A 23,114-nucleotide genomic window follows, 5' to 3' on the forward strand; every position below is an offset into this window, starting at 1 on the left:
ATACAGCTCTATTTGTAAAAAAATCTTTGTGAAAAGTTAATTTTATTAACCCTGAAAAATGCCTATATTGACATCTCTTTCTAAGATAAACTAAAAGTAGCAGAGTTGTGAACAGGTAAGGGCTATATGCTTTAAAGCAAATGTGAACCCTCTTTGGGTTCCTCTCACACAAAGGATACAGAGTCTTAAATACAATAAACTTCCTTAAAAATCTGCCACCTAACAATTGTTTACATCATAGAAAAATAGCATTTTTGTAAAAAGAAAGTTACTTTGTTAAAATGGTCTATTTTAAACCAGCAATTATTTTTCATATAAAGAATTTCTAAACATCCATACAGGAAATAAAAATAGATAATACTGAGTGCAAAGCAGACAACATCATGTTTGCAAACGATCAAAGTATCTCATTGCCAGATAAATAACATTTTCACTATTCATTCTCTTTTATATTATTATTAATGGCACTACAATCTAAGATGTAAAAACTCAAAGCTGTCCTTGCCTTCTTCTCTACCTTCAGCCCCTATCCAATACCACATTCTAACATATCTTTCCCCTCAAAATGCCACAACCGTAGTTCAGACCTAATAAGGTCTGTGTCTCAAATAAGGCAATGGATTCCTAATGGGTTTTCCTATCTCCAATCTCTTCTCCTATAATTGATACTCTACACTACTGCTAGATTAGTTTTCTTCTTTTCATTATGTCACTTTCTTATCAAAAATTTAATCACTCCCCATAGGATCAAGCCCAACTACTTAATTATTCTTGATTTTGAGATCCTCTATGACGTTATCCCTTGCCAATTTCCAACTTCTTTTACACAAACAAATCCTCACTCCTGTCCAGCTAGTTTATGCATTGCCTCCTAACTGCACCCAAGGGAAAGATCTAGGTTCAAATCTGAGTTACAGGAAGAAAACAGGCAAGTGTGATCTCAGAGAGGTGACTTCTCTCTGAGCCCCAGTACACTTATCATTAAAATAGAGACAATAGGGTTTCCCTGGTGGCGCAGTGGTTGAGAGTCCGCCTGCCGATGCAGGGGACACGGGTTCGTGCCCCGGTCCGGGAAGATCCCACATGCCGTGGAGTGGATGGGCCTGTGAGCCATGGCCGCTGAGCCTGCGTGTCTGGAGCCTGTGCTCTGCGACGGGAGAGGCTGCAACAGTGAGAGGCCCGCGTACCGCAAACAAAAAAAAAAAAAAAAAAAAAGACAACAATATCCTACATCTTGAGGTTTTGCAGAGATTAAACAAAACATGTTTTAAACAAAATAACATCTGTTACACTGCCTGGCCTGTGGAGGGAAAACAAAATCATTAGTTTTTTTTCCCTAGTCTTATCTTTTGCTGCCTCTGTGTGTGGTCTTTTAAATGTCCTCACTTCACTGCTTTGCCTTCTAAGGGCTCATCTCAAGTCCCGTCTTCTCCTTGAAGCCTAGCCTAATCTATTCTAGACAGGACGTGCGCACCTTCTCAAACCCACCTGCATACAGAACACTTAGTTGGCAATATCTGCTTATTGTCCTACACTGTCCTTTAATATTTCTTATACCCTTCTTTTCTCTCTTTAGTTTCTCCTGCTGTGCCTTGTTCTCCCAGCTAGCATACAAGCTCTCGAAGAGCACAGACTCCCTCATATCTCTGGATCCGCACAGTCACAGGTAGAGGGTAGGAATCTATAAATACTCAGTTACTGACAGCACACAATGTTATAGGCTATCGATGTAGATAAATTTCAGATGTCAAGAATCCTCACACCAACATCACCTATTTTTAAAAGTCAGCTTTATGGGTCTGTTGCCTCCTCCAGCTAACACATTAACAGTGAGTTTGTTTTCCAGAACTCTGGACTCAAACCTTTGTCTCTGAGGCAAGCTGCAGAGTCACAGTCAACCTTTGCACCTCATCTTGTGCTGTGCCTTCTTTCTCTTTTACATCTCTTAGTTGCTGGCACAAATTCGTCACTTCCAGTTGCAATAGCTTCAGATCCTTGGAATGCTCCTCCTGTATTGTATTCAGTCTTTCCTTCAGAAAATCTATCAGACAGGACAGGAGGGTCATCAAGCAGTTTAAAGAAGGTCAGGAAAGGAAAAGAATCATGAACTCATCAAGCACCCACACAGGACCAAATTTCTGATGACCCTCTTCTCTCTATACCTGTTTTCTGTGGGTTCAAATCTTTTTCAGTTTGCAGACGAAGATGTTCATCTTCAAGGACTGGATGAGGCTTTCCAGACGGCACATTCAATTTACCAGAAACTCACAGTTCTTCCATAAAATATCTGTTTTTCCTAAACAAATTATTTCATTCTGGATAGGGCTAATGATGTCCTGGCTCACAGGCTCTTCTAAACATTTTGGAGTTTCCAAGTGGCCTCTGGACAAAGATCCCAATATAACAATATTATAGGGTAATCCCAACCATCGAATCAATGTAACACTTCTACTGAGTATAAAAACTATAGTCTTTAGTTAACCAGTATCTGATAGCCCCTGCAAATTTAAACACAGAGAGCACGATTAGGTAAAGAGGATGAGACCAATGTGGGATGGGTAAAAACCACTGATTTTTTCTTTATTTACTTATTTTTGCAGTACGCGGGCCTCTCACTGTTGTGGCCTCTCCCGTTGCGGAGCACAGGCTCCGGACACGCAGGCTCAGCGGCCATGGCTCACGGGCGCAGCTGCTCCACGGCATGTGGTATCTTCCCGGACCAGGGCACGAACCCGTGTCCCCTGCATCGGCAGGCGGACTCTCAACCACTGCGCCACCAGGGAAGCCCAAGACCACTGATTTTTTAGTGGTTATTTTCATCGGAATTTTTTGTAAACTTATTTTGTATGTAAAAGCAAGTGATATATAAAACATGTTAAATGCTAATTCTATAATGGTAAACTAAGAATTAAAGTTAGTATGGAGGCAGTATTTCACATCCTTTTTAGAAAACTTTTAAACAAAGTGATAATAAACATTCCCATTTTGTTCTAACATACTCAACACTGGTACAAATTTAATCTTTGCTGAAGAGTTATTTTTCTACGTGTGCTATAATACCAACTATACCAATTTTAGGCCTTTGTAAGAGACATTCAGGAAATATATACATAATTTTAAAGAAAATCACACCAGGAAATTCAACATTGGCCACTTAAGCACCCAGATTCCTCAAGGCCTTTTGACAATCTAACTTTTAATGGCAATAACTTCTTCAGGAGCACAAAGGAAAAACACAGTTCTTTTTTTGAGTACTTCATTCTAAACTATGAATTTTTTTTAAGACTTATAACCTCTCTTTTAATTTACAATAAATCTGGAGAAAGAAAATACAGACCATATTAATGGCATGAATCAAGTTGTAGATGTTCACCTTAACTAATATCAAAGTCTATTTTTAATTTTAAAAAAGGCCCCCAAATTTTTTTCTAATTATGTAAAAAATTACATTTGTTTTTAATCAAGTATTGAAGGAGAATAGGATATTAAAGTTTGTGCACCTAATTAACACACTTTAAAAATCTGTTTAGAATAGTGGTAGTAGCTCCATTACAGGAGGACAACTCTTTATCTTGCAAATATTTTCTAATTAATATTCTAATGTTATTTCTCAATTCTTTTCTAAGTACCTATTTCACCTGCCAAACCACCCACACTGTGACTCCTTATTAGTAACCAGTGAGGCAAAATTCTTCAACCTACAAAGATATTGTAACACAATTTTTCAATTTGTTACCTTTTTTCACCAAAGTCCAACATTATTAGGTCATCCCTCAGAGAACTGGTCTGTTCCTCAACTATTCTCATCCTTTGCTGAAGTACCGTGAATGTTTCAGAAGCTGTAGCATTGATGCAGGCTGGAGAGAGGACTGGTCTGGACATTGTAGTTTCCATATGCACCTGAGATTAAAGTCACAATATTAGTGTAGTCGGTTCTATTATTGTTCAGAATAGCCACTGCCCCTTCCTGTGGAGGATTATACATCCCTGTCCTGTTGAGCTTGGAAATGGCCATGTGTCCTGCTTTGGTCAATTAAATGGGGGTAGAAGCTTTAAGAGCCAACTTGTCATTCATCATCTCTTTTCCCTTCTCCATGCGAAGAGCAACATCCCAGATAGGGCCTGCTCCATGTGCCAAGATCCCAGAGTAAAGATTACGTGAGCAGAGCCATGGCCCATCCTTGACATACAGTGTGAGTGAGCAAGAAACTAATGTTGTTATAAGCCGCAGATTGTTAGGTAGTTTGTTACTGCAGCACAGTCTAGTCTAACCTGTCTGCTACTATTAGACATACACTAGGACCTATGACTTGGCTGAAGGAGTTATTACCTCTTTTCATTGCCAGCCATTTTCATTTTAACGTATTCCCATCCAACCTTTCTGAAAACAAAACAAAACAACACTCTACAGTACTTGGATCTCCGAGCAGTTGTCATAAAATAGGTTTACCAACTACCTTGAAGCAATGACTTTTAAAAAGAACTTGCAAACATAACTTCATAGCAAAGACTCTTTTACACTTACTGACATCAAATTTCCAGACTCCTCCCGCAAGACCGCATGAGAGTAAATGGGAGTAGTGAGACTACTCTTTCAGGTATTAGTGACAGAAGCAGAATCAGCTTATAAGAAGTCCCAACATTTAAATGAATCATGTGCTCAAAGTTCAATGACAAGATCATTGGTGGAAACTTTAAGGACATTTTCCTGCAACTCTATCCTGTACAGACAGTTCTATACTAATCAAACTATAAACCTTAAGCATCACTAGCAATAGTGTATCTGTGGGAATGTGTTCACAAAGGCCCCACCTGGGATATTCGTAATACAACTTTCTCTCCCACTTGCTGTGTGATTAGATGCCTCCCCGAGGTATCCCAGGCAATGGAAGTGGGGACTCCCTTAGGTTCAAGTCACTAAAGGTGGTCCCCAGGACCCAGGGAAGGAATTAAAGAAGCCTTAAAACTGGTGGCAGGATTTAAGGGGGCACCAGCGGAAAGGCTGAGCTTCTTGCCAGTGTAACACTGTTACAGCCACTGAGGACAGCTCTCTAACCACCTTCTGTCTTTCCCCCACTGGTTCCAGAGAACGGCCTGTTTCTCTCTTTTTACTTAAAACAAAACAAAACAAACTCCAAACAAACAAACAAATACTTTACTGAGGAATAGTTGACAAATATAATTGTATACATTTAAAGTGTACAACATGATGATTATATATACATATACCTTGCAGAATGGTTACCAAGATCAAAATAATTAATACATCCACATAATTAACAACCTCACATAGTTAATGTAAGTAACTTTTTTTCTTTGTGGTAAGAATACTTAAAGATCTACTCTCAGCAACTTTCAAGTATACAATACCGTATTATTAACTATAGTCACCATGTTATACATTTGATCCTCAGAATGTCTTATTTGAAAAGGCAACCTGCAGAATGGGAGAAAATATTCGCAAACCATATATCTGATAAAGGGTTAATATCCAAAATATATAAAGAACTCATACAACTCAGTAGCAAAGGAAGAAATAATCCAATTAAAAAATGGGCAGAGGGCCTAAATAGACATTTTTCTAAAGAAAATATACAGGTGGCCAACAGGTACATGAAACAATGCTCAACATCACCAATCATCAGGGAAATGCAAATCGAAATCACAAGATAGTAGCTCACACCTGTTAGAATGGCTAGTTTTAAAAAGACAGATAACAAACGTTGGCAAGGATGTGGAGGAAAGGGAACCTTATGTACTGTTGGTGGGAATGTAAACTGGTACAGCCATAATGGAAAACAGTATGGAGGTTCCTCAAAAAATTAAAACTTGAACTACCATATGATCCAGCAACCCCACTCCTGGGTATATATCTGAAGGAACTAAAATCAATATCTTGAGATATCCACATATCCATGTTCACTGCACCACTGTTCACAATAGCCAAGAGATGGAAACAACCTAAACGTCCTTCAGTGGATGAACAGATAAAGATGTGATTTATATATATATATATATATATATATATATATATATATATATATATATATCTGGAATGTTATTCAGCCACATGAGAGGAAATCCTGCCATTTGCAGGATGAATCTGGAGGGCATTATGCTAAGTGAAATAAGCTGGACAGAGAAAAAACAGTGTGTGGTTATCACTTATATATGGACTCTAAAAACCAAACAAACAAAAAAATCTGATTTCATAGAAACAGAGAATAGAATGGCGGTTGCCAGGGGCTGGAAGATAGGGGAAATGGAATGATGTAGGTCAAAGGGTACAAATTTTCTTTTTATTCTTATTTTATGCTCCTGACCAAGATTTCTCTCCTTTGTGCTCCTCTATAAAACAGAATGCATTTCTGACACATATAACCTTTTTGAATTCTTTAGATTTTCTGTTAACAATCAGCTTAAGGACAGGGGGTAAAGAAGTTCTCTTCTATTAACTGCTTTTCATGCTTTCAATTCGTTCTTGAAGGGAATGACAAAAGTAGACCCAGATATTAATAGAGTCTCTGGATACACAAAGATGTGAAGTAAGGTTCATCTACATTTCTGAAAAAAGCCAGGTTTGGAGTTTCCTGCTCAGGTTACCACATGGGCCTGGATAGTGTCCCTCAGGTAACAGAGAAGAGCCTCGAAGACAAACCTTAGGGCTGGTTCTACTGCCATGAAACCAGGGCTAGGGTTGGGGGAACCACCAATAGTTTGGGGTGGGAAGAAAAGAGAGAGGTAACAGTGAAGAAACACCAGATGGGTTTACCCTCCATTCCATTTTCTGTCACCTGCTGTCTGGCTACTGCCAACATAGAAATAAACCAGGCCTGGGGTTGGGAGAAAAAGTACGGAAAGGGTGTTTAATGGGGTTTGTGACAGGCAGTTGGCTCCTTTGCCCTCCCTCCAAAAGCAGTTGAAAAGTTCATGTCTCCACCCTCCCTTATAGCTGGCACATCCATGTGACATATCCTGGCCAGTGAGACTTTAGGCAGAAGTTTGCAAGAAGCTTCTGGGAAGACTTTTTTTTTTTTTCTGATAAAAAGAACAGAAATGATGGCACCTGTCCTTTCCTTCCCCTGTATGGTGCCCGGAGCTCTGAGGGCTCTCTTTAAGTCAGCCATGCAGTACCTCACCGTTAAATGTAAACAAAGGGTCGGGGATCACCAGCATCTGAGAAACAAGGAAAAGGCCAGAGAAGCTCAGATTAACCTGACTTTTTGAAATAAAACTAGTAACCTCCAAACTTTGCTTATGTGAGAAATATAAACTTCTGTTTAGTCACACTTCCCTGTTGCTTGCAACAAGAGCAGTCCTGGAATACATAGTCGTCCCAGATAATAGTTGGTAGAGAAATGGGAAGAAGGAGGAGGTAAAGAAAATGACAAGCGGTGCCGGGGGTGGGAGGGGAGGGCAATTTCTGTGGCAACTTGTTAGGCCCAGGGAGCTGGTTATAATATAAAGGACTGTCTAATTAATTTATGTCAGAAGTCAGATCCATAATACTAACACAAATATAAGTTCATTTTTGGAAAAAAAATACAGAAAATGGAGTACAAGTTTCCCACATATTTTTAATAAGATGCAGATTCCCACCTAAAATTCTTTTGTGTAATTGTTGAAATGTCATAGTTTTGCTGTTATTTCCCCAACGTACCCAAAATAGATATAAAATGCTTACATAACCTTACAGGGTATGTGTGCGCATTCAGCCATAAAAACAAGATGGAAAACAACACAAATTAAATGGCTTCATTTTCTCAGAAAAGAGAAAGTAAGTCTAGATATGTTTAGGTAAGAATTTGATTGGCATCATCACTCACACCCACCTGAACCTGATCTATACTGGAGCGTCTCAGGCTTCTGGAGAGAAAAAATACTCTCAAACAAAAAAGAAGAAACTTGGCCCCCAGCCTTTGAGGGAGAGGAGGTTTATAGAAAATTCATCCTACGGAGGGAGAGATCGAGGTGCCTGGGACACTGACTGACAGTGGGCAGAGGATAAAGCTTTTGAGTGAAATACATGGTGTTGTCCTTGAAATATCCTCTTAGTCAGTCACTGAGGTTCAGGTCATCAAAGTGGATTCAAAAACAAAACAAGACAATCTACCCTTTGAGGATTTATTACAAACAGGTCTCAGGGTTAGTTGAAAATTCTTCCCTACCCCCTCACCACATGGGGAGAAAAGCAATGTCAAGGTCAGGAGAGCCCTCAGAAACAAAAATGGAAGCAATGGTGGCCCAGTAGCAAGAGCAGGACAGCCTTAATATCCACCAGGAAGTCCCTGAGTACCTGCGAGCCTGCTAAAGGAAGAGTAAAGTAAGAACTTGGGATCCAGTGAATCCGTTGATTTGAGGTTTAGAGTCAGGAGAGATTCTCATTTTCGCTGCAGTTGCTCATACCCCTGCCTCTCCTCCCTTATCTGGCAGGTCCAAGAAAGGGTAACAGAAACACCATGCCTCCACACACAATCCGCAGGCCACCTGGAGGCCAGTGGCCGTAACTCTATGACTTCCATGCTCAGCAGACTTATAACTCTATATGTTATTAAGAAGTTACAGACTTTCAACTCTATCTATAACTTATGGGGATAGAAGCCATAACTCTTCTTACAAGAAGAGAACTTAGCTCTAATTGCTAATATTCCAGCAAAGAGACTATAGCTTGAACATATCTGTGCTTTGCTGTTTTTGAAAAGGAGTAAATATCATTGAATGCAGTCTTGAACCTAAGTCCTGATGCTTGATAGCAACGAGAATAAAAATAGGAAGATATAAGCTTTTATTTTTAAAAAAGTTAATTCACAATTACTTTCCTAAATATATCATTATCAAATTAATACAGTGCTGTCTCTATGTTTAGGGCAAGTATTTCCAGAGAGCTCAGGTTACCTCACTGAAAGCATGGCATGAATAAGACAAATGTCCTAAGTAATATACTAGTAAAAGCCAGGTGGCTTTGAAAAGGCAACACTTGCTTCTGTAGGCACAGGCTCCATTCTTATATCTGGCAATAGCTACAACTATATGCTGTTGGTTCCAAAGTAACAGGCCAGGAACTCAGTGTTGCTTACCACAGCCACTGGAAAATAATTTGGTAATATTTTCTTCATTCACTCATATGTCCAATAAACGTTTCCTGAATGCCTACCATGAGCCAGAAACTGTTTTGACACCAGGGAATACAGCAATGATCGAAAGAGACTAACTCCCTGCCCTCCTGGAGCTTATATTCCAGTTGAAGAAATAAGTAAAATATATAGTTTGTTCACCAGTGATAAGTACAATGGAGAAAAAGTAGGAAAGAGGATGGGAGGGAGGCTATGGTGCAGGCTTCCAATTTAAACAGAGCGGTCAAAGGAAACCTCCCTGAGATGATATTTAAGCAAAGACCTGGGAAGGAGGTACAGGAGTGACATAAGGATGGGACAGAAAGGTCCAGAAAGAGTGAACAGAGAGTGCAAAGGCCCTAAGTCAGAAGGCCTGATGGGTCCACAAACAGTAAGGAGGTCAGTTTGACTGGGAAGCACGAAGTGAAGGAGAGAATAGTGGGAGATAAGGTCAGAGAGTAATAACAGGACAGGTTACATAGAGCCTTAAAGGCTATTGTAAAGGTCTGCCTTTACTTTCAGAGCTATTGGAGGGTTTAGAGTGGAGAAGTGTTGTGATCTACCTTAATTTTTAACTGGATCGGTCTGCCTAGATGGTAGCCAGGCAGAGATGGTAGAAAGACAACAGCAAAGTAGGAAGACCAGTTGTAAAGCTGCTACAATAACCCAGGGGAGATGCCGCTGGCTAGGACCAGGGTGCTAGCAACGGAACAGTAAGAAGTGTCAGAGTCCAGACATATTTTAAAGATAGGTTTGGTTGATAGATTAGATGAGAAAGGATGCATTGGAAGCACGGTGCTGCCATTAACTGAGACAATGAAAGCCTTTAGGAAGAACAAGTTTCAGGGGGAAAGATCAAGAGTTGTTTTGGAAATGTTAAATTTAAAACACGAAAGATGCCCAATACCTGACTGAACTTGTAGATTTGGAGTCAGGGGAGAAAGGTGGACCTTTCTCCCCTGACTCCAAATAAGGGATATAAATTCTGAAGTTGTCCATATATACATGGCTTTTAAAGCCGCGGAGACTGGATAACAGAGAACAGAAAAGATTCAAGGACCTAGTCCTGGGCGCTCCAAGATCAGTGTGGAGCATTCAAGCCAGACTAACCCGAGCTTCACCTCAGTAAGCTCAGATTCTTAATCATTTTCTATCTTCAGAGCCCAGACAGTACATGGGACATTGTGGGTGGCAAACAGCGGTATAGTTCAACAAAAATTTAACTTTGTTCCAGCCTAATTGGTAGGAGCTGGGGAAACAGCAATGAACGAATGTAAATTCCTGACACCTGCGTTCTAACGAGTGGGCCAGGGAAGATAACCGGTGGCAAAACCAGAAAATTAACGAAATAGCTTTCCCAGGAACCTATAACGCCAACCTAACATATAAATAAAGAAAAGTCGGACTGGGGCTTATGCGCGACCCTCTCTGGTGGCTATCCTTCCCCCGCTGGAGCCAGGTCAATGCAAACCTCGCTCCTAAACGGTTTTCACCGGCATCCAGCGCAGACGCGCCATTAATCAGGGTCCTGAGGTCCAGGGGGCAAGAGTAAACTCCGCCAGCTAGGGGAGAGGGCGGCAGGGAGAGATGACTGGGACCTTATCTGAACTGCCGACCCGCCCCCGCGGACGCCGGACCTCCCAGGGCCCCGTAGCCTCACCCCACAGTCCATCTGTCCGCCTGTGGCTCTATCCGGCAGCAGGTGGGCTGGTTTCTATAGAACTAAGACAGCGCTTAAACCTACCCGCTCTCCCGCGCGGTAGCTCCCGTACGCAGGCGCACCCGTGGCAGGGCATGCCGGGAATCACAGTTTTCCCGGCCCTGGAGGGCCCTCCGCCCCGGGCGGGACCCAGGCCGCCACCCGGGGGCGCGCACGGAGCGCGCAGCCCCGTGACCCGCACGACTACAGATCTTCGTTGTGCTCGCGAGCGGGGCATGCCGGGATAGGTAGTTTCAGCCCACTCACGTCCCGGACGTCCTGCGGCGTCCGCTTTGCGGAATTACCCATCCCATGCCGGTGAGCGTGCGGCGTTTGGGTCATTTGACACATACCCTGCATCCGGTCAGAGTCCAAGAGAAGAAAATGCTTTTAGTTTTAGAAGGATGAAAGTATCAAGTAACTTACGAACGACAGGAAAATAAGATTTTGTTAATGAGCATAAAAAGTGGTAAAAATACCGAGCTCAAACATTCTCATTGAAGAAAAAAACAAGCCCCTCTTCATCCTCATTCATCATGGCCAGACCGAGAGTAAAACACATGTCTGCTCCCTGGTTTTTTGTCTCTTCAGCATAATTTATTTCTTGCTTTGTCTACAGGTGAGTAGGTATTTCTGTTTGACTGTAAGTAGCTGCGAAACGAGAGAGAGCACCGAGAATAAAACTGCAGTCGTTTCTGAGTTTGGCTGTAAGACTGGGAATTCACACTTACCGGGAAGTCTTCTACAGTGAAAAGGCAACACGGCTTTGCTTTAGGTAGCTGGACAGAACACCTTTTACCAGCACCAGGGCAATTAATGTATTCTTCTCGTCTCTCTGGGGTTGCAGCTGAGAATAACTTTAGCCCTCAAGTGAATGCAGTCAGATCCGAGATGAGTCCTCCTTTGCTTAGCGAGTGGCTGGCTGAACTGATCTGGCAATTCTTATTCTGATAGACGAGACTCACGTGAGATGGAGAGAATGTCCAAACCACAGCTGTAAGGCATATTCATCAAACTGTGGGGCCATTCGGTGAAGGAGAAACGAGCACCGCAAACGTTATTCAGGTGAAGGGGCCAAATAAAGCTTTTAATATGAAAAGTGGGAGAGTATTTTAGAGCGTCAATACAAAGAGCCAATTACTCGTAAGTTTTCGCTTGCAGTGACCTCTGATTTATGGATGAAGATGGGGGATATATGTATGCACCCGGTAGATAATCTGCACACTTCAGTGTAATGAGAGTTTTCACCTTCTCCTTGACTGTCCATGTTAAACAGCAGTCAGGGAGCCAAACTGATTAAATTTAGTGTTTTTAATTTATTTTTCTCTGTCTACCATTTGGTAAACCACATTAGAACTTAAGTCAGGCAATTACAGAGTTAAAGAATCTGAAGTCGTCAATAAACTAATTCATCTGTTAGAGAAGGGGTTTCTGGACACCTGAGAATTTACTATATTAAAAGTCTGGGGGTTTTTTGTTTTGCGGTACGTGGGCCTCCCACTGTCATGGCCTCTCCCGTCTCGGACCACAGGCTCCGGACACGCAGGCTCAGCGGCCACGGCTCACGGGCCCAGCCGCTCCGCGGCACGTGGGCTCCTCCCGGACCGGGGCACGAAACCCCGTCCCCTGCATCGGCAGACGGACCCTCAACCACTGCGCCACCAGGGAAGCCCTAAAAGTCTGTTTTTATTCTAAGTGCCTGAACGTATTGATTTTTTTTTCTATTTCCCTCTTGATTTTCAATTAATAAATAGTTTCACACTTGTTGACCCCACTCAAAAACAAGGTCTTTTCAACCATGGAAATCCTAGGGATTCCATGAGGACCATCCTCTCTCATGACTACTATGATAGCCTTCTAACTGGTTTTCTGATCACTCTTCCCAAAGCATCCTTCATATAGCTACTAAAATGATCTTTTGAGAAAGTAAATCTGATTATCTTATTCCTTTGCTTAAAAACATTTACTAGTTCCCCACTTGAACTCTTAGTTTCCCATTGAACAGTATGAAGCCCAAATTTCTAATGGCTTCAGCCTAATCCACCAGCCTCATCTGCATCTGGCCCCCCAAGGGAAGGGAACCTTGAATTCAAGCCTACAGGCACGTCCTTGTGCTTGCAGGCTCTGCGCCCTCCGCCAGGCATGCCCTGCCTCTTATCAGTGTGGTGAATTCAACAGAAATGTAACCTCTTCTGTAGAGCCATTCTGTTCCCTCCCAAAGTGTTTATTGTACAGCGTTAATTGTCAGTGTGCCTCACCTCCCCTTGATTAGGCTGTAAGCTACTTGAGGACAGGACCTTTGTTCTCTTTATTTTGATTTTTAAATTTTCAACAGCAAGCACAATGCCTGGCAGACAGTAGAGGCTTGGTAAGTCCTTGTTTAGTGAATGAATTAATGAATAAATTTTGAATGCTTCTACAGAGGCTATGTCTCAGTCTCCTGACTAATCTTATATAATCATGGTACAGTGATCAAAACTAAGAAATTAGTACTGGTATGATACAGTTAATGAAACAACAAACTGCATTTGGATTTCATCAGTTTACCCACTAATGTCTTTTTTCTGTTTCAGGATGCAGTCCAGGAGCCTACATTGCATTTACTTGTCCTGTCTCCTTCCTCAGCCTTTGTCTTTCATGACCTTAGGATCTTTGAAGACTACTGGTCAGTTATTTTGTAAAATGTCCCTCAATTTGGGTTTGTCACGATTTCTCATGACTAGATCGAGGTTATGCAATTTGGGAAAAATACCACAGAAGTGATATTGTGTACTTCTTGGTGCCTCATATTCGGGGGGACATGATATGCCTGCCTTATTACTGTTTAAGTTAATATTCATCCCTTGCTTAGGGTGATGCCTGTTAGATTTCTCCAGCAATCTTACTGTGTTCTTCTCTGTAACTAATAAGTATTTGGGGAGAGACACTTCAAGCCTGTGCAAATATCCTGTTTCTCCTTAAACTTTCACCCACTAGATTTAGCTGGTTTTTCTTGCTAACAGCTTTTATGGTGTGTTAATGGTGGCTTTCTATTTTCCTCATTTACTAGTTTGAGTTCTTTTGTAGAGACGAGTTGTATGTTTTCTCCCATTTATTTATTTATTCAGTTATTTACATCAGTATGAGCTTATGGATATTTATTTTATTATTTGGGTTATAATTCAATACCATTATTCTTTTATTTCTGAAATTGTTCCAGCTTTGGCCATTCAGAGACCATTAAGGAGCCACTGTGTCTCTTTTTTTTTTTTCTTTAAGCACTACCCTACTTTCTATCATTGCACGATTTCCAGGCTCATCTTGTATTTTCCTGGCCCAGCCCTAGATTCAACCACTTCTCCAAGGAGCCCTGTTTCTTTTTATTAAAGAATGGTATTTAAAATCTGAATGCTAGGCTATCACTGCTTCTAGTTCCTCTCAGAAGACAGAGATAGGAAATATATGTATAAATACCACCCCATGCATACACATTAATATATCTATATTTCTGTATCTATCTGTGTATATATATATATATGTTTTACATGTATGTAAATGTGTGGATATATAAATAAGACCTGAGTTCATACTGATATTCCCACTCAAATCCAGCACCACAGTTTATTCTAACTTTTGCCCTTTCTTTTAACTTCCTTCTGTGACTGTGGGAAACCTGGCTCTCAATATCCACAATACATCTACTTGCATGTTCAACCCTAGTACACATATAAAGCAGTTTTTAAAATTGCTAATCCATACCAGATAAGAAACACATTTAAAACTAGAGCATGTTGCTTGGGCACAGATCTTTTTGTCTTTAGCCTTATAGCACCCAGTCCAAACACCATTTTCCAAAGTTACTTGGGTCACTCCTTTCTTCTCCACCTGCTTCAGGGTGGCTATTTGATTTATTTGTAATACAGTTAGATTTATATGTCCCAGTCTGCATTCCAGCTTGTGTTCAGTCCAAATCCTGGTTGGTTTTATCTAATTTCCATATGGCAAAATGTACCATTTGTGGTACATTTTGAGTACCACGGTCCAACGAGTTTCAACAAATTATTAGAGTTTTCTATCTCCCACCACAGTTGTATACAGAAGTTTCCTCACCCTCAAAATTCCATCATTCTACCCCTTAATAGTCAATGCCCCCCCAACCTCCCAGCCTCTGACAACTACTGATATGTTTTCCATACCCATAATTTTGCTTTTCCAAAATGTCATGTTAATGCAGTCATACCCTTTGGGTCTGACCTCTTTCATTTAGCAAATGCATTTAAGATTTATCCATGTTGTTGCATGAATCAATAATTAATTTTGGGTCTTCCCTGGTGGCGCAGTGTTTGAGAGTCCACCTGCCGATGCAGGGGACACGGGTTCATGCCCCGGTCCGGGAAGATCCCACATGCCGCAGAGCGGCTGGGCCCGTGAGCCATGGCCTCTGATCCTGTGCGTCCAGAGCCTGTGCTCCACAACGGGAGAGGCCACAACAGTGAGAGGCCCGTGTACCGCAAAAAATAATAATAATAATAATAATAATAATAATAATAATTTTTATAGCTGACTAGCATTCCACTGTATTGATATATCAGTTTGCTTATTCATTCACTGGTTGAAGGACATCTCAGTTGTTTCCAGTTTGGGGGGGGGATTGTTAATAAAGCTTCTATAAATATTTGCATAGAAGTTTTTGTGTAAAAATAAATTTTTCATTTCTCTTGGATTAGACACTTAGGAGTGGGATTGCTGGATTATATAGTAGGTATATGTTTAAATTTGTAAGACACTGCCAAACTGCTTTCCACAGTGGCTCTACCATCTTGCATATACATCAACAATGTATGGCATTCCCAGTTGCTTCTCATCCTTGTCCACACTTGATAGTGTCATTATTTTTTTTTCTTTAGCCATTCTAGTAAGTGTGTAGTGGTATCTTGTGGCTTAATTCACATCTCCTCAGTGACTAATGATGTTGAACATATTTTCATAAGCTTATTTGACATGAATGTATCTTTTATAATAATTTGTCTGTTCATACCTTTTGCCCATTTTAAAAATGGGGTAGTTTTTTTCTGATAAATTTTTTGAGATACAAGTCCTTTATCAAAATGTGATTTGACAACATTTTCTCTTAGTCTGTGGCTTGTCTTTTCATTCTCTGAATGGTGTTTTGCAGAGCAAAAGTTTTTAATTTTGATAGAACCAACTTACCAGTTTTTTTTCTTTTATGTATTGCTCTTTAGGTGTCATACCTAAAAATTCCTTGCCTAACCCTAGGTCATGCAGATTTTTTCTTATGATTTCTTCTGGAAGTTGTACCATTTTGTGTTTTACTTTTAGGTCTATGATCTAGAGTTATTTTTTAAAATTAGGTATGAGGTATAAGTTGTTTTGTTTTTGGTTATGGACATCCAATTATACTAGCACTATTGTTGGGAAGATTATCCATCCTTTCTTCTAGTGCAACACTGTCTTTGGTTAGTGTAGTTTACAATATTTCTTGAAATCAGAAAGTGTAGTCTTCCAACTTTGTTCTTCTTTTTCAACTTTATTTTGGCTATTCTAATTCTTTTGCTTTTCTCTAGAAATTTAAAAATCAACTTGTTGATACCAACAAAAAATTCTGCTAAGGTTTTTTGTTTGTTTGTTTGTTTGTTTTTCTTTTTGCGGTATGCGGGCCTCTCACTGTTGTGGCCTCTCCCGTTGCGGAGCACAGGCTCCGGATGCGCAGGCCCAGCGGCCATGGCTCACGGGCCCAGCCGCTCCGCGGCATATGGGATCCTCCCAGACCGGGGCACGAACCCGTATCCCCTGCATCGGCAGGCGGACTCTTAACCACTGCGCCACCAGGGAGGCCCTCTGCTAAGGTTTTGATGGGGAATATGCTGAATCTGTATATCAAGTTGGAGAGAATTTAGGATTAATATTATTGAGTCTCAATCCACGAACATGATATATCTCTCTACTTATTTAAATCTTCTTTGATTTATTTTATCAGTATTTTATAGTTTTCAGCATATAGATCCTATTCATAGTTTGATTTATATCTATGTTTTCTTTTTTTTGGTGCTATTGTAAATATTGTTTAAAAAATTTTAAAATCCAAGTTAGTTTATAGAAATGTAATTGACTTTTGTATTTATCTCTTATCCTGTGACTTTGGTAAATTCACTTACTAGTTTTAGGAACTGTTTTTGCTATAATTGGGGGGATTTTCTATGTAAAAATCCTGTCATCTGTATATAAAGTATTTTCCCCCCTTACAATCTGAAATGACTTTATTTTTCTCACCTTGTTGCACTGGCTAGGACTTTCACTGTGGTGTTGAGTAGGAGTGGTGAAAGGAGATTATCTTTACCATGTTCCCATTAAGTTTGATATTAATTGTAAGTTTTTTATGGTTATCCTTTATCAGGTTAAGGAATTTTCCTTCCATTTCTAGTTTGTTGAGAGTTTTTATTATGAAGCGATGTTGAATTTTGTCAAGTGCTATTGAGATAATCATGTTTTGTTTTGTTTTTTTTCTTCTTTAGTCTGGTAATCTGGTGAATTACACTGCCTTTTCAGAAGTTGAACCAACCTTGTATTCCTAGGTTCTGTCCGACTTCGTCATTCTGTATTATTTTTGTTATATATGCCTAGATTTGATTTGCTAATAGTTTTTCTTTTAATTTTTATTTTATATTGGACTATAGTTGATTTACAATGTTGTGTTACTTTCAGGTGTACACAAAGTGATTCAGTTATACATATATGTATATTTATTCTTTTTCAGATTCTTTTCCCATATAGGTTATTACAGAATATTGAGTAGAGTTCCCTGTGCTATACAGTAGGTCCTTAGTGATTATCTATTTTTTTGTTTTGTTTTGTTTTGTTTTGCTTTTTTTGTGGTACGCGGGCCTCTCACTGTTGTGGCCTCTCCCACTGCGGAGCACCGTCTCTGGACGCTCAGGCCCAGCGGCCATGGCCCACGGGCCCAGCCGCTCCACAGCATGTGGGATCTTCCTGGACCGGGGCACAAACCCGTATCTCCTGCATCGGCAGGCGGACTCTCAACCACTGCGCCACCAGGGAAGCCCTGATTATCTATTTTATATTTAGTAGTGTGTATATGTTAATCCCAACCTCCTAATTTATCCCTTCCTGCAACCTTTTCCCTTTGGTAACCATAAGTTTGTTTTCTAAGTCTGTGAGTGCTTCTGTTTTGTAAATAAGTTCATTTGTATCATCTTTTCAGATTCCACATATAAGTGACATCATATGATGTTTGTCTTTCTCTATCTGACTTACTTCACTTAGTATGATAATCTTTAGGCCCATGCAGGTTGCTGCAAATGGCATTATTTCATTCATTTTTATGGCTGAGTTATATTCCATTTATATATGTACCATATCTTATTGCTAATAGTTTATTGAGGATTTTTGTATCTATGTTTTTGGGGGGATACTGGTATTTATTTTCAGTTTATTATAATGTGTTTGGTTGTGATATTAGGATAATCCTAGCAGTATAAAATACATGAGAACTGTTTCCTCTTCTTATATTTTCTGAAAGGGATTATTTAGAATTGATATTATTTCTTCCTTAAGTGTTTTTTAGAATTTGCCAGTGAACATTTGGGCCTGGTGTTTTCTCTGTTGAAAGGTTTTGAACTACAAATTCAGTTTCTTTAATAGCTATAGGACTAGGTTTTTTTCTCTTTTTTTTTGGTATTGCAGTGTTTTTTAGTGAGTTTAAGTAATTTTTGTCTTTTAATAATTGGTCTCTTTTATCTGAGTTGATTTTTAGGCATAGAGTTGTTTGCAGTCTTTTTTTATTATCCTTTTATTCTCTGTGGGATCTGTTGTGATACTTCCTCTTTCATTCCTAATATTGGCAGTTTTTGTCTTCTGTCTATTTTCTTGGTCAGTATGGCTAGAGGTTTATCAATTTTATTGATTTCTTTTCAAAGAACAAGCTTTTGGTTTCATTGATTCTCTCTATTGATTTTCTCTTTTTAAATTTATTGATTTTCTTCTCTCATGTTTATTATTTAAACCAGAACATTTTCAAGAATAAAAAGCGGGTACTATTAATAATTAAACCAAGATAAAAAGCACAAACTGGAAATGATCCAGGAAAACCAGGGTGTATGGTCACTCAACCTATAGGATATGTGGGATGCGGAAAATGGTAGCTGGGAACCTCTGTGGGAATAAAACTTTACAGTGTATACCTTTTAGTATTATTTTCATTTTTAATCATTTGAATGTATAACCTATTAAAAATAAAATAAATGTACTTCTTTAAATATCTGGCATAAGGTAAGATTTCAATGTATGCTGTTGAATAAATGAATAAATCAGTCGATTAGTTAGCATTGGTGATTACCTGAGTTTCATTGGAGAAAATGGGATAATCATTATATATCCAACTCTGAAATTCTACAACATATGTATCAGAATTGAATGATTAGTTTGCTCTGTATTCCTAACCTGCAGGTTTGGTGACATGAATATTATTATCTCAGACTTGGTTATATTGTTCTCATTATTTATATCTTTCTTTGCCTGTTTTTTGATTTATTTGAAGCATCTTACATATGAAGAAAGAGTAAACTGCAACTTACTGTAGAAAATCGGGAGAAAAGAAAGGGGCATCATTGAGGTCCTGCAGAGGGCATCATTGAGGGTTTCCTCAGCACTGTTCCTTTTCCTCAGAACCTGTGCCTCATCTCCATGGTTACTGTGGGGATTTCCATTTTCATACTTTGCTCTGTATATATGTCTCCAGCACAGCCAGAGTCTTTTCCACATAATTTTTGGCCAAGAGAAGCTGCACAGTAATGGGAAAATTGATGAGAAATAAAATTTATAAAGTGGTTGTTTAGAATTCAATGGGTGAAATGTTATAACTGCAGCAAGGACCTTAGTTCAGTTGTTTCTGAAATTTAGCTGCATTATTGTATATTCAGTACCTCCTTGAGTTCCATGAGTCAATAAATCATATGAATAGAATAAAATTTTATTTATGGAATGAAAAAAGTTTCTTAAAGAATGATCTGATAAGTTAAATGTAAGTAATGAATTCAGATAAGTGTTCCTATAAATAATAAGAATGCTCCTATTTTTAATAATCAAAGATTAACTCAGCCCTTCAAAACACAAGGCTCTGGAATAAGCTACAGGTCAGTATTACAACAGGAATGTGTCTCATCTAAAATATAGGAAATTTCAGGTGGGTGAAAAAGGTGGAAATCAAAATAATGTTTTACCCAGACATTGAATTCTAAACAGCCAATTTATAGATCTTATTTCTTAGAATATGTTCCATTATTGCTAAGGTTCTATGATTCCTTTATAGACCTCTCATAATTATATTTGGACAGACATGACACCTTGTTACAATAGCGATAATCCCTACAGAATATAAATATATGTATTCCACTAAAAACATTCAAATCGAGATCAAGGTCTCACTTGGATATCTCGGTGAAACAATGATCAAATGGTAAAAGGTTAAATCTTTATAAAACATTATTTATTAAGATTATATGACAAAGTAGAACTGTTTCTCCTCTGGCACTCAACAAATAGAAAAATCCATATTCCCATTGCTTTCTTCTTTGTTTCCTCCATAACAATCAGTACTGAAAACCCACAAAGATAATACATTCAGTCAAGCATATTGATGATAAAATCAAGCTTCTATATTAGCTCTGAAGTGCATACTGTCTCTTGAAACCTTTGACAACTTGGCTGGTTTCATTTTCTACCCCCGTGTATTCTCTTCCTGGAAAGTGTCCTGGCTTCTTAAAATAACTGTTCATGGAAAACATTCTTTCTAGATACAGCGCTATGAAGATATAATATTCTTCCTTATATAAGCTCAACAGCTTAATAAAGTCAAAAGGACTACTATTTAATATGATAATAAAGAAATTGAGTTCATATATTCCTTATTCTAGAATTACAGTATTAAAGATTTTTCTTAAACAGAAATCTATCTTTGTTCTAGAAATATTAACCAATATGCCTGACTCTTTAGCTGTATGATCTTGGGAAAGTTACTAGACTCTCCATATTTTAGTTTCCATATTTGTAAAGTAGAGAGGATTAAGTAAGTTAAAAATACCACCAGGAGGGCTTCCCTGGTGGCGCAGTGGTTGAGAGTCCGCCTGCCGATGCAGGGGACACGGGTTCGTGCCCCTATCCCGGAAGATCCCACATGCCGCGGAGCGGCTGGGCCCGCGAGCCATGGCCGCGGAGCCTGTGTGTCCGGAGCCTGTGCTCCGCAACGGGAGAGGCCACAGCAGTGAGAGGCCCGCGTACAGCAAAAAAAAATAATAATAATAATAATAATAATAATAATAATACCACCAGGATACAATTGTTTATAGGTCTCTCACATTTCTCTATGACTTGTGAAGAAAGGCACTGATTTCCCTTTCTCTGGACTCTCTTTTCGAGAATTTTTTTTTTTTTTTTTTTTTTTTTTTTTTTTTTTTTTTTTTGCAGTATGCGGGCCTTTCACTGTTGTGGCCTCTCCCGTTGCGGAGCACAGGCTCCGGACGCGCAGGCTCAGCGGCCATGGCTCACGGGCCCAGCCGCTCCGCGGCACGTGGGATCTTCCCAGACCGGGGCACGAACCCGTATCCCCTGCATCGGCAGGCGGACTCTCAACCACTGCGCCACCAGGGAAGCCCAAGAATATTTTTAGAGGGAAAATAGAGATAGAGTCTGCCTCTGGAGCAAAGGGAAGGCTTGCTTACCATCCATTATAAAAGATTTGGATTCCCAAAGCTCAGGGATCCCTTCTTGTAACACCATCCACTTCATATGCAATGAGGCCCCTCTGGTAATTTGAGGAAAAGGGAACTAATGCAAACATGCTGATCCTTATGCTGCTTGCTGTGTCCAGAGTAACAAAGTCCTTTGTCTCTTACCCAGGAGTCTCGTGTCTCTGTCAGCATCCATGAAACTGTGGCAGGATAACTTGTTAGCTTGAAAGTAGGGTAAAATCTGAGACCCTTTACAGTTTTTGGCACATATGACCGTCTTGGAGTCTGGAATGTAGAAAATGTTCAACAAATCTTAATATTTATCACCATCAACATTATTTAGCATCAAAAATACTAAGATTTGACCTAGCAATTATACTTCTGGGAATTTGTCAGGCTGAAGGTTGTGAGATATGTGTAAAGTGCTAGATATTCATTGTAAATTTTTAATAAAAATTGGAATAAACATAAATGACCATCCTATAAAAATGCTATCACCACAGTAATACCATCAAACACAGCCATTCTAAAACTCAGTGTCATAAAGCCAAGCATTTATTTTCACACTTGTGATGTCTGTAAGTTGGCTGGGAAAACTCTGCTCCATGTGTCCCCTTCTGGGGCCCAGGCAAAAGGGGACAGTGACTATCTGGGGCATACTCTTCTTGGGAATGACGGAAGAACAAGAGGGCAAGCCCAATTGCATGAGCACGTTTCAAGCCTCTGCTTGTGTCACATCTGATAATATCCTAATGGTCAAAGCAAGTAACACAGCCAAGCCCGAAGTCAAGACATGGGAAATTATACCAAGACCACCACAAAGCCATGGTAAGGATGTTCAATGTACTATAGAAGAGTGAAGGATTGGAATCCACAATTTACTCTACCATAATCAATAGGAAAGTGGCTAACTAAGTACAGTGTATTCATACTAAGCAGCCATCAGAAAGAATGAGTGAATCTGAATGTTCTAAAATGGAAAATGTATACAATACATTACTGAATGAAAAGAACAAATTGTGAGATATGCATATGATCTATTTTCATTTAAAGGAAAAACCTTTGAATACATGTATTTATTTTATATGGACAATAATGAGCTTGAATAGATATACAAACCGTTAGTATTTATCTTCAGGATTGGAATTGGGAGATGAGGGATAAATTCCTTCGACTTTATGCTTTATGCACTTTTGTATTATTAGAAAAAATGTTTTATAAATATGTTTTACTTTTGTAATAAAACACCTGATAAAGATAAGACAAAAAGTACTAAAAGAAAATGACAAAAATGTTTTTAGCTTCCAGGTATTTTTTAGTTGATGTCTCATTTTCCATTCCCTTTCCCCAGTATACATAAGAATAAAATAATTCTAATACCTAGAAGATTTTCGTCTCAGATCCTGCCCCTACAAAACTTCATTCTGCTTCAGAAATGATTTGTTTCATTCCACATAATCACCCTTAGACTTATGTGATACATTTTGATCCTGTTGGGTCTCTCGGTAGAGCAGAGAATTCCTAATAATATTTAAGGATTTTCTGAGTTTCTTGACATTT

General features: G+C 39.4%; 1 pseudogene; it reads right to left on the minus strand.

The window, feature by feature from the left end:
* LOC132495488 (coiled-coil domain-containing protein 150-like) overlaps window positions 1–10,857 on the minus strand; it is a 92,554-nt pseudogene extending 81,697 nt beyond the window's left edge.
* Window positions 10,858–23,114: the final 12,257 nt, after the last annotated feature.

Source organism: Mesoplodon densirostris, chromosome 8, assembly GCF_025265405.1.
Source record: "Mesoplodon densirostris isolate mMesDen1 chromosome 8, mMesDen1 primary haplotype, whole genome shotgun sequence".
Taxonomy (NCBI): Eukaryota; Metazoa; Chordata; class Mammalia; order Artiodactyla; family Ziphiidae; genus Mesoplodon; species Mesoplodon densirostris.